The sequence below is a fragment of the Microcebus murinus genome, chromosome 12, assembly GCF_040939455.1.
Source record: "Microcebus murinus isolate Inina chromosome 12, M.murinus_Inina_mat1.0, whole genome shotgun sequence".
In the NCBI taxonomy this organism is placed as follows: domain Eukaryota; kingdom Metazoa; phylum Chordata; class Mammalia; order Primates; family Cheirogaleidae; genus Microcebus; species Microcebus murinus.
In genome coordinates this window covers 80,057,187-80,071,823 of record NC_134115.1, presented here as the reverse complement: position 1 = coordinate 80,071,823, position 14,637 = coordinate 80,057,187, and positions in this window count along the sequence as shown.

Here is a 14,637-nt window from a genome sequence, read left to right as displayed (position 1 = left end):
CAGGAACCTGCTCGTGGTTTCTTGCCATGTGTGGGAAACATCGCCGGTCACGTTTTCCCCGTTCTAATCCCCGGCTTATCCTGCAAACCTGTGACTCGGGCTGTGGCGTGTGCCCGCAGCCAGGGAGTTGATTTCTTTCTGCGTTTATCTGGTGTCTATCAGGATGGGTGACTCCGCTCTGTTCAGAGGAGAAAAAATGAAGCTGCCTCAGGAATAATAATAGTGATTTTCTTTTTAAAAAAAGTTTCTGAGTCCTATTTATCTCTGTTGAGCAGGGCAAGGTCTGAGGTAGAGGAGAGAGAAGGGCTGGCATATCTTAGCGGCTGTCGTGTGCCTGCAGGGTTGGATTCATGTCTGTGGGACCCGTGGACTTGCACAGGGCCCTGCATTGAGAGGGCCCGGACTTGGTTTATGCTCTGCTGGTGCATCTTAAAATTCCTAATAATTTTTGGACAAGAGACTCTGTGTTTTCATTTTGCACAGGGTCCTGCAAATTAGGTAGCCAGTCCCGCAGTGCTAGGCATTGTAGTAAGAGGCACTTTACATAGCTTGTTTCGTTTAATTCTCTTGCCAACTAATAGGAGGTAAGGAATGATCCCTCTAGGCTTAATGCTATGGAAACTGGGGATCAGAGAGGTTAAGCTATCTGCCCAAGACCACACAGCTGGCATGTGGTGGAGCTGGATTTGAGTCCTGATCCTATTGTCTCTAAAGCCCATGCTCCTTCACCTGACATGTTCACGGAACATTTTGGCTTTAAAACACCTTACTTTTCATTGTTTCAACTTGAGCTTCCCCATGGTCCTGTGAGGTCAAAGTCATTACTCTCATTGACACTATGAGCCCATAGAAAAAAGGTAACTGTCTCAGAGCAAGACAGGAAACATAGGGTTTCAGGCCAGGGGTCCTTGAAACCTGGGTCAGCAGGGCCTGTGTCTTGAAGAATAACTCCACGGAGGCAGGTGAGACCCAGAGCTGTCAAGACTCAGCCTGACCCACCTACCCACCCTCTCATCTCTCAGAGACTCACAGGCCACACTCAGAGTTAACAGATAACCCGGACAGTGGAAGTTTCATGACAATACTCGGTCCAAACCTTTCCCGTTATAGATAGTGGAACTAGAGGCCGAGAGAAGCAGAGAATCATACATGGGGATGTGGCAGATCTAGGTACCAGGAACTGCTAGGTGCTGGGGACGCAGGTGAACAAGACAGACACAGCCCCATCCTCAAGCTGCTCACATCCAGAGCGGAGATGGACAAGGGACTTAAGTCCTCTGACTCCGGGGACCCTCTGCCAGGCAGACCCTCACTTGGCACAGCAACAAGCAGGCTGAGCACCCTGCAGGAGGAAAGTCTTGGAAACTTCTGCCTGGGAGAGGTCTGAACTGTTGTCTTAGAGCTGATGCTGGCTTTCAAATCAATTTGCATAAGATAGGTCCTATCCTGTTAGAACAGCAAATTAATAGCTCATTTTATGGATTGAGCAATCAACGCCTACAGCCCATAAATTTCACAACAAGCCTGATGATCAGGTTTTCAGCTTGGTCCCACCATCAACCCATGCGCTTCCTCTTCCTTCCTGCTGACCTTTTTATTTCCTTTCGTCTCCCTCCTCATGAACCCTCCTCCTAGATCCTCATTTTCTCATTAGTAAACATGGTGCCAATTTAACTCCCCAGTTTCTCTTCCACGCTGGGGCTAGGAGGTCTTCCCAGTCCCCCGAGTGGGTTCTGTCATCTGCAACGTGCCCCAAACTCCAGACATCAGCACACACACGCTCATTTTGGGGCCCTTGGCTGGGCCTTGGGGATGTGCAATCAATATTTTATAAAGGCGTTAAGGTGGTGATAAAAGATGCATGAAGTGTTGTGCAGGGAGGAGCTCGCTGACAAAGGAGTGGGTGACATTAGAGCTAACCTTGGTGGCTATGACTTACGTGGATGGAATTCGCTAAGGAAGTCTCCACTCTGATCTTCCCAAGGAGATGGAAGAAAGATTTTTCATCAGGACATTGTCAAATTTCTTAGACCCTCCAACTTAACCTTCCTTAAAAGACTTCTAATTGCTTTAGATGCATGAGTTGTATGAATAAGGGGGTGAGGGCCCAGATGATATGGCTAATTAGACCTCCATTAGCCGTGGTTTCCCATGAATTTTGCATGCCCCTCTAAGTGCGAGCATGTTGCATGACAATTGCGCCTTATTGGCAGAGTCTGAGGGAGCCTGGGGATTCTGGATCAGTGAGGTGGTGTGCGATAGGTTGGATTATTGGTTCCAATCACTCCACTGTAATAGGCGAACACATTCTCGCCTTTTGCCACTGCCTTGCTCTTTGCAAAGTACGTGTTGGGCTTGTCCACGTGAGTTTATTTGGCCAATGGAATGACGGTGGATGAGACTTGATTAAAGGCCTTCAGTGTACCTGTGCAGTTTGGTTTGGGCTCTTGTCCTTCTGCCATTTGCCATGAGAAGAAGGTGCCGCTGGTCCAAGGAGTTTGAGAGACCCGTGGGGTGGCCCCGAGGCAAACCTGCAGCCTGACGCCAAGATCAGATGAGCTCGGCCAAAGTGCAGGCTGAAGCAGAGCTGCCCTTTTGAGTTCAGCCAAACCACAGAGCCCTGCAGAACCGTGAGCATGAGAGTAAATGCTTGATGTGTTCAGCCAGTGAGTTTTGGGGGTTGTTATACAGCATTAGCACCCTCATGCGTGGGACACATGGAATGTTGCCTGAAGTTCCTCCCCTGCTTGGCTCTCCGAGGATCTTTTGTGTGTCTGTCTCATTCACAGCCACAGAGAGGCAGATCTCTGAGAGTATTCAGCAGCTCTGCCCTGCCTCGCCTGCCTGCTCCCATCTGTGCGGGGCACGTCCCATGCTCATGGTTGCTCCTCTTGTGGCCGGTTTCCCCACTTACACTGTCACTTTTCTTCTCAGAACTGGATCATGGCACTGCTCCTCCCGCTATGATTTTCTCTTCCCTCTTGGCTTCCGATTAAGGCTGTGCAGCCTTCCCGGCACATGTCCGCCTTGAGGCTGACGCTCCAGGTGGCCTTGCCTCTTCAGCGAGGCCACTCACTCGGCGCTCAGGACAGAAGCATCAGCGTTCATCAGTCAGCCGCACGCACGCACGCACGCACGCACGCACGCGGGCGGCAACGAGCATCTACTCTGGGCAGATCCTGTGCCGGGAATTCACAGAAAAGTCCAGGCACATTGTGGAGGGGCTCACCCTGTACAGGGAAGACAGATGATTACTCCCCCCTCCCTTTGTCCTTCCCAATTCAAGTGGCCACTAAGTTCTGCAGCGTGTCTCCATCCCTTCTCCTCAATCCTCTTAGACTATCATCATTTCTAGCTTGAATCACGGCCACGGCCTCCTAAACCTCCTCCCCCCAATTCTACCCTTTCCCATCAGCCTTCCAGTTTCTCCTCCAAACTGGGGACCCACCTGATCTTTCTAAACAGAATCTGGCTGTGCCACTGTCCTGCTTAAAATCCACTAATGGCTTCCTTTCACCTGCTGGATGGAGTCCTCCTGCTCACCGGCCTCCAAGGCCCTCCCTGATTGGGTTCCTGCCAACCTCACCTGACTCACCTCCTCACCCCCTGGCTGTGGTCCAGTACTGGTCTGTGGCCTGTTAGGAACCAGGCCATGCATTGCCGCCTGAGCTCCGCCCCCAACCCCGAAACCCCACCCCCATCCTTAGAAAAATTGTCTTCCATGAGACTTAGGAACTGGGCACACAGCAAGAGGTGAGCGGCGAGTGAGCAACCGAAGCTTCACCTGTATTTACAGCCACTACAGCCGCTCCCCGTTGCAGCCCCCACCCCCTGTCCATGCAAAGATTGTCTTCCGTGAAACCAGTCCCTGGTGCCAAAAACATTGGGGACCACTGCTGTAAACCCATAAGATGTCACCCCTTCTCCCCTAATCTCTACTCCTGGGCCAGCAAAGGCTCCCCCCCTCCCCTCACCCCCACCCCTCTCCCTATTGGTCCGAGGTACTCTCCACCAGCTGCTCCCCACCCTGACCGTGAACTTTCTGGTCTCTGCACTTCAAGATATGCTCTTCCCTTTGCCGCTCATATCTTTCCTCTACTCTCTCAGAACCCTCCTTCCTCATGCCTTGAGATTCTGCTCAGTGTCACCTCCTTGGGGAAGCCTTCCCAAAGCCGCCTCGGGCAGAGTTCACAAGTCCCCGCCCCTTTCCTCCTGTACGCCTTGTGCATCTTTCTCTAGTGTAGTATTTATCACACGGTTATGATATTTTTTGCATTGAACAAAATTTTCCTATGTACCCAGATTGCTTCTAAAGAGAGTGGATTAAGAGTTAACAGGCAAGCCTTTCTTCTGCTAAGCACCTTGCTATATTTGTACACAAACAATTTTGGGGCCGGAGCCAGAGTTAGGTCATGGAGCGTAATGGGGGTGGGGGTGGGGGGGGAGTTTGAAGGTCTGGGGGGGGGTGGGGAAGGAACTGGGGTGGCTCCTCTTTTCCAGGGAGACACGAAAGTCCTCTGCCTCCCCTCCACTAGAGGGGCAGCTGAGAAGGGACGTGGGGAGCACGGAGACTGTCTGAGATGGGAGTTTTAGGTTGATTGCTGCAGGATGTGCACTATGTGTCTTCATTCTGTCATTCAAAACCTTCCAGAGTCTGCAGCGCTCACTAATGCTATAGGGAAGTTGACAAAGTTCAGTTTCTGCGTTTGAGTGGATTTAGAGTAAGAACAGAGAGAGCAGCCTCAGACCCAGGTGCAGGGCAGGTGGACCCAGGAAGCTGCACATCTGTAGGAATGAGAAGAAGCCATAGAAGACCTTTGTACTCTTGGAATGAGGACATCTAAGCCAGGGCCCTGCCCCTCCCAGCGGCATCTTGGTGAATTCCTTTAAACATTTGTCTCCCCCATTAGATTAGCTCAAGGGCGGAGCTGGTGCAGGATTTATTAGGATTCTCTTCCCTGCAAGGAATAGAAACCCATCTTGAGTTGGCTTAAGTGAAAAAAATAAACTATTGTGTCACATAATTGACAGGTTCTAGGAATTCTTAGCATCAGGTAGGGCTGGATCTAGGTGCTTAAATGATGTCAATGGGATCTAGTGCTTAATTTTCTGTTTACCTTCATGATAGTTTCATTCCTAGGGAATCCTCTCTATGGGGTGGACCTGGCAAGGCTATGGCTCTCTCATAGCCACGTAGCAGAAAGAGAGGTTCTCCTACTTAAGTCTAGGGACTGGGGCTCATTGCACAAATGTGTGGGGGGGTGTCCACTCTGAATGGATAACTATGACCTGAAGGATTGGCCAGGCCCGAGTCATGTCCCACCTTTGGTTCAGGGTGGGGAGGAGGTTGAAACCAGTTCTGCCTGAATCACCTGGTCTGTGAGGGAGGGAGGGATATTTTCCCAAAGGACCATGAAGGGGCTGATAAGAGCAATAGGGGAAATGAATGCTGGGGCACCGATGACCATATCTGGTGCCCTTGTCATCTCTGTGTCATGGTGCTTGAAGTAGAAGAGAGGCCGATGAATTTTACATTTGATTCAGAAAAAAATAGAGAATTCAGTTTTGTCACACTTTCGAGATCATTCCATCTGTGAGCATCGCTAATATCCCCTGTTGTTGGATGTGCTGGCCTCTGAGGGCACAGCAAGAAGCACTTTCCTTTTCTCCCTCCACTGCCTTCAAACCTGTCCCGCTCACTCTCCTGTCCTCACCCCTTCAAGGCAAGAACAGAGACTCGCTTTCTAAAACGCTTTTAACTTGACTATTTCTTAGAACACTTCCAGATTTATAAAAAGGAGTTTCCATATTCTCCAGTTTCTGATATTACTAACATCCTACCTTAGTATAGCATATTTATCACCATTAATGAAAAAATATTGATAGATTATTATTATTATTCAAGCCCTTTTAGATATTAAACATAGTTCTAGTTTCAGAAATTGAAAAGTTGAGTTTGGTCCAAATCAAAACTTCAATCTCCCATCTGGTTCGGACCCTCCCAGCTCAGCCCTGTGGTTCAAGGACCTGCAGTGGGGAGGGGGCTTGGTCCTGGTCTGCTCATCCCTTGGTCGTTAGCACTTTTTCTACTCCCTCCACCCTTCACCCTTGTTGATGGATGGGTTCTCCAGGGTCAGGGCCCAGGAGTAGAGATTAAGGGAGAAGGGGTGACATCTTGTGGGTTTATAGCAGCAGTTCCCAATGTTTTTGGCACCAGGGACTGGTTTCATGGATTCATGGAAGACAGTCTTTGCATGGACAGGGGGTGGGGGCTGCAACGGGGAACGGCTGTAGTGGCCATAAATACAGGTGAAGCTTCGGTTGCTCACTCGCCGCTCACCCCTTGCTGTGTGCCCAGTTCCTAAGTCTCATGGAAGACAATTTTTCTAAGGATGGGGGTGGGGTTTGGGGTTGGGGGGCGGAGCTCAGGCGGGATGCATGGCCTGGTGCCTAATAGTACTGGACCACAGCCAGGGGTGGGGACTGCAGGTTTATAGGCCCAGTACTGCTGGAACTTGACCACTGGCGACCCCTGCTGCAGTGGGCTGTCTCCTGTGCCACGCGCTCATGGCTGAGTGGAAACTCACATGGGACCCCCACGACTGTACTGTCTGACAATGTCTCTACAATTCCTGCCCTTGGCAGTTCACCTTCGATCTTTCCTTTCTAGGGTGACCTCCTCCCGGCAGGCAGCTTTCTAGGGCTGAGCCCTTTTGTGAACCTTCCCTCTGTGGCTTGGCCTGTGGTCCCTCCCATCCCCAGTGCTCCCCATCGACTTTCAGAACCACAGCTGCTCCTTCACTGCCTCTCTCCTCGGCCCCCTTCACCGGCATCTCAGCCGCTGCTGTGCCCACGCGCATGCCCAAACTCAGAACTCTTCCTCATGCTCCCTTGAGAACTTGGCACTGGGGACCAAGGACTCACAGCTCGGTGAGCACCCACCCTGGGTGGAGGGATGCTGGGCTCCCTTTCTCACCAGCCACTCCCCCCCCCCAATCTCCATGAGCAAAGCCCTCTTGGTGTCCCCTCCCCCACAGATAGGGCAGGGGCAGCCCCATAGCCCACTCCCTCCCTACAAATCCCCTGAAAGAATTCTTGTCATTGTCCCTTACTGTCTTCTGGGGTGGACTGAATGTTCCGAAGATGACTGCAACAGTATCTCCGGCCCACATGTCAGTCTAGACTCTAGAATCTTGCCATTCTTGTCTCAAGAGGTAGAGTCCAATTCAACCTCCCCTTGACTCTGGGCAGGTTTGGGATAGGCTTATGGTCGATAGAATGTTCCAGAAGCGATGCTGTGTGGCTTCTGACGCAAGGCAGAGAAGACAGTGCAACTTCCCAGCACGCTTAGGCTGTGGAACACTCGAACTGGGGCCCTGAGCTGCCGCTTTCGCAGGCTGGCTCCCTGGTGGCTCTTACCCTGAGAAAGCCCACGCTGGCCCAGGCGGAGAGACCACGAGAGAATTCCTAAGACTGCAGGAAAAGAGAGAAATGTCCAGTGAGCGCCCTGCGGCTCCACTTTCAATCATTGACCAACTACTGCCTAAGTGACCCCAAGCCAGAACCGCCCATATGAGTCTGGATTCCTGATCCGCAGAAACCAGGAGAGATAATAAAAGGATGTTTTAGGCCACTACATTTTGGAGTGATGTGTTACAAAGCAGTAATAACTGGGACACCTTTAGGTTGCAGGTGGTGGAGGTGGGAGCAGGTGAAAGGGTGGATCACAGGACCTTCAGGGTTTCTTTAACGTGTCCTGTGTGGGGGAGGGTCGGCACCTCTTTACAGAATGGGGTGTCCTGGTCGCCTGTTGCTCCTGGCTTTGCATTCCTTGCTCCAGTTCCTTGACAATGGACCTTCCTCTGGGACGGTGCTCCTTGCAGGAGTGCTTGACAGACAAGAGCCGGGCGGCCACTGCTTGTCACTTGTTCAAAACAGGGACAGAAATTGGCAGAAGTGTTTATTCCCAACAGAAATGGAAATGAAATGACTTTTATAGCAATTTGATAAATCTGTTGACTCTCATAATAAACATTTGAGGCTAGCAATTTGTATTCTTTATTTCATTTTTTTCCCTAGCAATTCATTTTTATTGTGTTTTACGAAAGTGTTGGTCTGCAATGAGATGGGAGTGAAAAACACAAACCAAAATAAAATGCTGGCCCTTCATCAAAAATAATTTAAGAAGCACTGCTCTGGGAAACCTTCATTTCACATCTTGCTACACTAGCAGCCACCAGGCTGGAAGAAACAAGGACCAATCGACTGTATCCCATTTGTCGTGCCAGGGTATTTTACCATCATTTTCTCATTTAATTATTATCGTGACTTTGCAAAGGAGGCATTATTATTGCCATCGTATAGGTGAGGCAACCAAGACTCTGAGAGGTTAAATAATTTATTTACAGTCACCTGGTAAGTGGCTATAATTAATTTTATTATTCTCACAACTACTTATCACCGCCTCTTTCTCCATAAGATTATAGATTAATATCCTTTATCATGTCATTTACCTGTCCCTGGTGGGTGGAGCATGCCTCCACCTCATTGATTTTGGGCTTAGTGATATCACCTGTTTTGGCCAAGAAACCTGAGTGTGTCAGTGTTATCAGTGCTGACCAGAAGCTTCCAGAAGCACTATGTATTTTCACCTGGAGGTCCTGCTTTCTGCCATGGGAAGCTCATATGCCCACTGGAGGGGTGCACTTCCGGCCTCACAGAATGGGTCATCGAAGGAGAAGTCAGATGGAATGAACTGGAGTCCACATGCAGCTGGGAACAGGGTAAAGTGCCACAGAGCTAGCTGAACCTCAGAGAGCATGCAGTAAGAGTGACCCATCTTTGTTATTGTATGCCTCGGAGATATTAGGGCTGTTTGTTATGCAGCGTTACTTCCATGGATGCTGACTGACGCAGTGGCTGAGCTAGGATTTCACACCCACCAAGTGGCTGTGAGATAAGTGTCCTCTCATCCTTTTACTTCTAATTTTCACCAGTATTATTTATTGCTTAGATTATACTTCTTTTATCTCCTCTGAAAGAAATGCTGCCTAGAGTCAAATCCATGCACCAGCCAGCCAGGGTAGGCTTGTGTTGCTCTTTAAGCAAATGTCCTGACACAGTGTCTGAAACTACATCATTAGGGTGCCTTGTAGTCTTTAGTGTTAAGAAGTCCCTATTCAAGGGCAAAGACCCTTGGCAGAGAACAGTGTGAAACTTGTCATAGTGAAGGGCGCAGTGGGGATAACTTGATGCCTTGTGGGTTGGGTTCCAGCATCAGGAAGGGCTCATGGGAAAAGGGGTCTGAAAGGGAAGCAGAAGTCTGCCAACGCTGATCATCACCAATGTCCCCATTTTGCTTAAAATTGGCCACAGTTAGTGCCTGATTCTGTCTCTGCTTTGAGGTTTCATAAATGGCACGGGTAGAACATTCATTCATTCAGCTAACCTTTCTTGAGATCTTGAATCATAAAATCTCAGGAATGGACCCATATCTGCCACGTCACTTCCCTGCTTAGAATCCTTCTGGCTCCTCATTGTCCACAGCACTCCCAATTAACTCCCCAGCCCGATCTCCCACCCCTCCCCTGGGCCTGGTAGAAAGCCTGGATTGGTTAGGAGTTCAGGCTCTGGGAGTTCAAATTCTGCTTTTGCCACATACTGCTGATGACACCATGGGCAAGTTACTTAACTTCTCTGTGCCTCAGTTTACTCATCTATGGAATGGAACATTAGATAATACAGACAAAGGTGTTTAGCACCTACTCCTCCTTTGATTTCAGGCATACTGAACTACTCACAATTTCCAGCAGGCAGCATGCTGAATCACACTCAAGTGCTTTCACACTTGCCTCTGCATGGAATACCTGCTCCCTTTCCCCCCGGGAACTCCTATTCATCTTTAAGAACCTGTTTAACAGACACCTCTTCCAGGAAGCCTTCTCTGGGTACTTCCTCCCCTTGGTGCTTCCACAGGCAGCTGGGTTTATCATCATTGCAGTCCTCACTGTCTAGTGTTGTCTGCATGTCCTTTAAGTTATCTGCTCCTCCTGGAATGTTTAAGTCCCTTGAGGAAAAGTAGATATTTTCATCTTTGCTTATCCAGAGCCTATTACAAAATAGCTGCTTCAGTAGCATGTTTTTTTTTTTTTTTAACTTCAGAAGATAAAATGTTACTTGAATAAAGGTAGATTCAATTACAATTACAAAATTGGATTATTTAGGTAGCATATGGTTTTGCTAATAGAAGCCCGTTTTAGAGTCTGACTATAATTCGGTTCTCTTTGTTTAAAGTCGTTTTTGTAAATTAAATAATGCATATATACCTGGTAAAAAAAACCTTTCAACTAGGTCATTAGACTATAAAATGAAAACTAAAACCTCTCTTCCTTATCCCTTTTCCCATCTCCTTGTGTTCTGTAAGTTATGTGTATGTGAGAACTCTTAGTGTCACCTCTTTAAAACACACATGTGTGTACATGAATACATAGAGGGTCATAATATGCATAATATCATACACTTTGTTTTTTCCTTTCTAATATTATATCTTCGGGACTTCCATATTAGCATGCATAGAGCTACACTATTCTTTTTAATAGCTGAATAATATTTCATTTTATGGATGTTATATAATTTGTATAATCAGTCACCAATGAATGAACTTTTAGGTTGTTTTCAGGCTTTTGCTATTACAAATAATAAAAATATTTGTTCATGAATATATACACAAAAATATCTGTTAGCTACATTCCTAAAAGTAAAGTTGCTGGCTCAGGAATTATAAGCTCTCATAATCATTTTTCTTTTTAATTCTGAAGGATTCCACAAATATTAAAACATTAAAAAACTGTTATCACATACCTATTTCCAAAATTTAACATGTATATATATGTTGCCATATTCACTTCAAATCTTTCCCTTTTAAAGAAATGCGACGTTACAGTTACATGTAAAACTCACCTTGGGCCTTTCCCGTGTCTCTTGCCGGAAGTACCCACTCTCTTGCATGCATCATTTCCACATGTTGTCATATGTATATGTGAACTTTTACTACATATCTGTGTTTTCATCAGCAACATATAGTATGTATTATAGGTCTAATTTTTTGAAATGAATGTTATCGTAATACATAATATAACATTATTTCGCAACTTGTTTTCCACTTAACATTTTGTTGTTGAGTTTATGGTGATGTATGATCAGCCGTTTTAGCTAGTTTAACTTCCACATTGCATTCCCTTGTACTGACAAATCACTGTTTATGGAGTCTGCTATTGACGGTGGGTTATTTCGCAATATAAACAGTGCTGCCGTAAACCTCTTTGTACATGTCTTCATGTGTGTGTGTGTGTTTCCATTTATATGAACATATATCATATATATATTTCTAAGGTAGATACCTAGAAGCAGAGTTGCTGAGAGTAGAATATACACATCTGAAGCTCACTAGATTTTGCCAAATTGCTGTTCCGAGTGCTTGTACCAATTTTTATTCTCAACAAAAGTGAATGAACACCTTTCTCCTGAGGTCCTTGCTAATACTCCATGTTATCAGATTTGTAAAAACACATTGGCAAACTTGGTATGAAATTATACCTCGTTGTTTTAAATTTATTATCTCTACATATGTTTATTGGTCGTTACTGTTTTCTCTTCCATAAATTGCTTTTTCATATACTTTGCTCACCTTTCCATTGGAATTTTCTAGTTAATTTTTTAACTGAGATTTTAAGATTATTGTTGACTCACATGAAGTTATAAGAAATAATACAGAAAGATCCTCAGAACACTCTGTCCAGTTTCTCCCAGGGGTAACAGTTTGCAAAATAATAGTGCAGGATCACAACCAGATACATCAACATTGATGTATCCATCTTATTCAGATGTATATATCCATATAACATAAATACAGTAAATAAACAATATTTATTTTCTTCTAAATTCTGAAGCACTCAAAAAATCAAAACAGAGAAATACTTATTTCTAAAATTTGCTACATATATACATTTTGCCATATTTGCTTCAAACCACTCTCTTTTACAATGTCACAGCTACGTATAAAACTCACCTTGGTTCTTTCCCAGTCTTATTCAGACTTCTGCAGTTTTACTTGCACTCAGTTGTGTGTGCGTGTGTGTATACGTGTGTGTACACACGTGTGTACATGTGTGTGTGTTCGTTCTTTCTGGTGGGTAAACATTAAATTACTGATTCCATTTCTGTAATGAGTATACATCTCTTCAAGTTCTAAATTTCTTTTCAAGTCTATTTTGTTAAGTCATGTATGTTTCTAGAAAGCTGATAATTTTGGTGACTTTATCGTAATCACCATCTGAGCCCTCCCATGTAGTTCCTCGGAGCCCGAAGCACTGTGGTCCTTAATTACCGTGTCCCCGGCGTCCGGATGTCCCAGCGCAGTGTCCCCTCATCCATGCTAGAGTAATCTCCTTTGGCTCGGAATGATCTGAACGGATCAGAGTCAGATGGACTTTACTCGAATTCCCTCCTCTCTGTGCAGCCGTGGGCAGGGATTTAACCTCCTTGGGCAGCCGTTTCCATGTCTATAAGATGGGGTGATAACGCTCCCCCACAGAGTGAGGTGGGGACGAGGAAGACCCCGGCCCAGCACACAGCAGGTACCAAATCAGAGCAGCTCCTCTCTACTTTGTACTTTAACACTCATATCCGGGTCTGCTGTGCCTAGAGGAACAAGATTGCCAATTGTGGTGGCACAGGGCGGGAAGCCACTGGAGGTTGAGGTCACATCTCCAGGGCATTGCAGCCAGGCAGTGCTGTCTGGCGGTGAGGAATGTGGGCTTTGACTACACAGAGGTGGGTTTAGATCTCGGCATTGCTACTTGATCGCTCTGTAATCTATCTGAGCTTCAGTTTCTTCATCTGTTAAATGGAGTTAACAGTGATAATCACACTAATAATAGCTAACACCTAATGAATGCTTACTATGTGCCTGGACCATGTTTTAAATACTTTACACGTATTGTGTTATTATAATTCACTTTATTCTGACAGTCCCATGAAGTAGGCAGGAGTATCATGCCATTTTATGGGTAAGAAACAGAGAAAGGGAGCAATTATGTGTCTTGTCCAACAACTTGTGGCCACTGGTAGGATTCGAACCCAGGCAGTAGGGCTCCGGAGCCCACCAGGGTGGTTCCCACAGCACAGATTTGGTGTGGATTAAAGGAGACACTGTGCGTAAAACTCTGAGCAGAGAGCCTGGTGCGTAGGGATCGCTCAGCAGGGGGCGTTATCATTGCTGCAGTTATGGGCTCCTCGCAGCTCTCCCTGGGGCCAGAGTCATTGGATGGGTCTCCAGCCCCTGATCTCGGTCTCCTCCCCGGGCAGCGAGGCCATTTCCCCGGACAGCTGAGGGGAGTGTGCAAGCCTGCGAAACTGCTGCTCTTCACATCGGTGCTGCCTCTTAGGGAAATGACTTCTTTGACACAACTTTTCCTGCTCTTTCCAGAAGCTCATGTTTCTTTCGAGCAGAAATCCCTCTTCCCGTGGCCAAGCAGCTCCTCTTTTAAAAGGACAAAGCCATGTAGGAACACAGTTTGGATGTTCCTAAATTTTGTGAGTCTTTCTCATGTCTATGAGGATACGGTGGGAGATAAAGCTGGACGGGCCCACAGGACCAAGACCCATCTGGCCCCCAGCCTCCAGCTAGTCATCTGTCTGTCTAGTTAGACAGCTAATTGTCTGTCCATCCATCCGTCTGTCCATCCATCCATCCATCCTCAACAGAGGGCTTTTGAGTTTGTGCTATGTGCTAGGCATTGTCAGTGCTCATCACATACGCCTGATGAAGGTCATCGGTCTGGGTACAAAGAAGTGATCCCCAAAGGCTTCCTGGAAGAAGCAGCACTTGCCCTGGGCTAGGGAGACTGTGTGTGCAGCGGGGCTATTGGAGCTTCTGGTTTAGTAAGTGAGGCAGACCGTATGCAAATGCTGATACACAGGAGGGTGTCCTTAAGGAAAAGAGCCTGGCTCTATGAGACTCTGAACCAGACTAGCGGTGCCAGAGGAGTGGTGGTCAGGGGAGATCTGGGAATCTATAGTTAAAAAAAAAAGTCCCAGACAAATTTGGTGGCCATAGATGTTTGGGAAGCGTGGGCTGTTTGGGCTGTTGCTGATGGCTCATAAAGGTGCTGAGATCCTCCACCTCTCGGCCCCGGGGCTGGCCAGTGGGGTGCCCAGGGCTGGCCAGTGGGGTGCCCAGGGCTGGCCGCTCCGACAAGCAGCTCATCTGCTTTCTCCAGCGTGCTGGGCGATACGGCCACGTTCAGCGTGAGGCGGGAAGCTCGCTGTGGCTGCACAGAGCTATCTCGGGTTGTTAAGCAGAGACGTGGTGTGGTCAATTGCGCCTTCTGGAAAGCTCCGGGGTGACAGTGTGGAACGGGTGCCGGTGGGGAGACAGTGGGAGGACAGGAGAGCTGCGAGGAGGCCGGGGAACCATCGTGGGGTGCATGATGGCCTGAGCTCTGGCCATCGTGGGGGTGGGGGGCGAGAGCAGGGGACACGTGTGTGGGGGGGAAGGCAGCACCACCAGTGGGGGGCCCAGCTGCTGCCAGCTTCCTGGCCGGGGTGTGTGGGCTCCATTTCCTGAGATAGGGACAC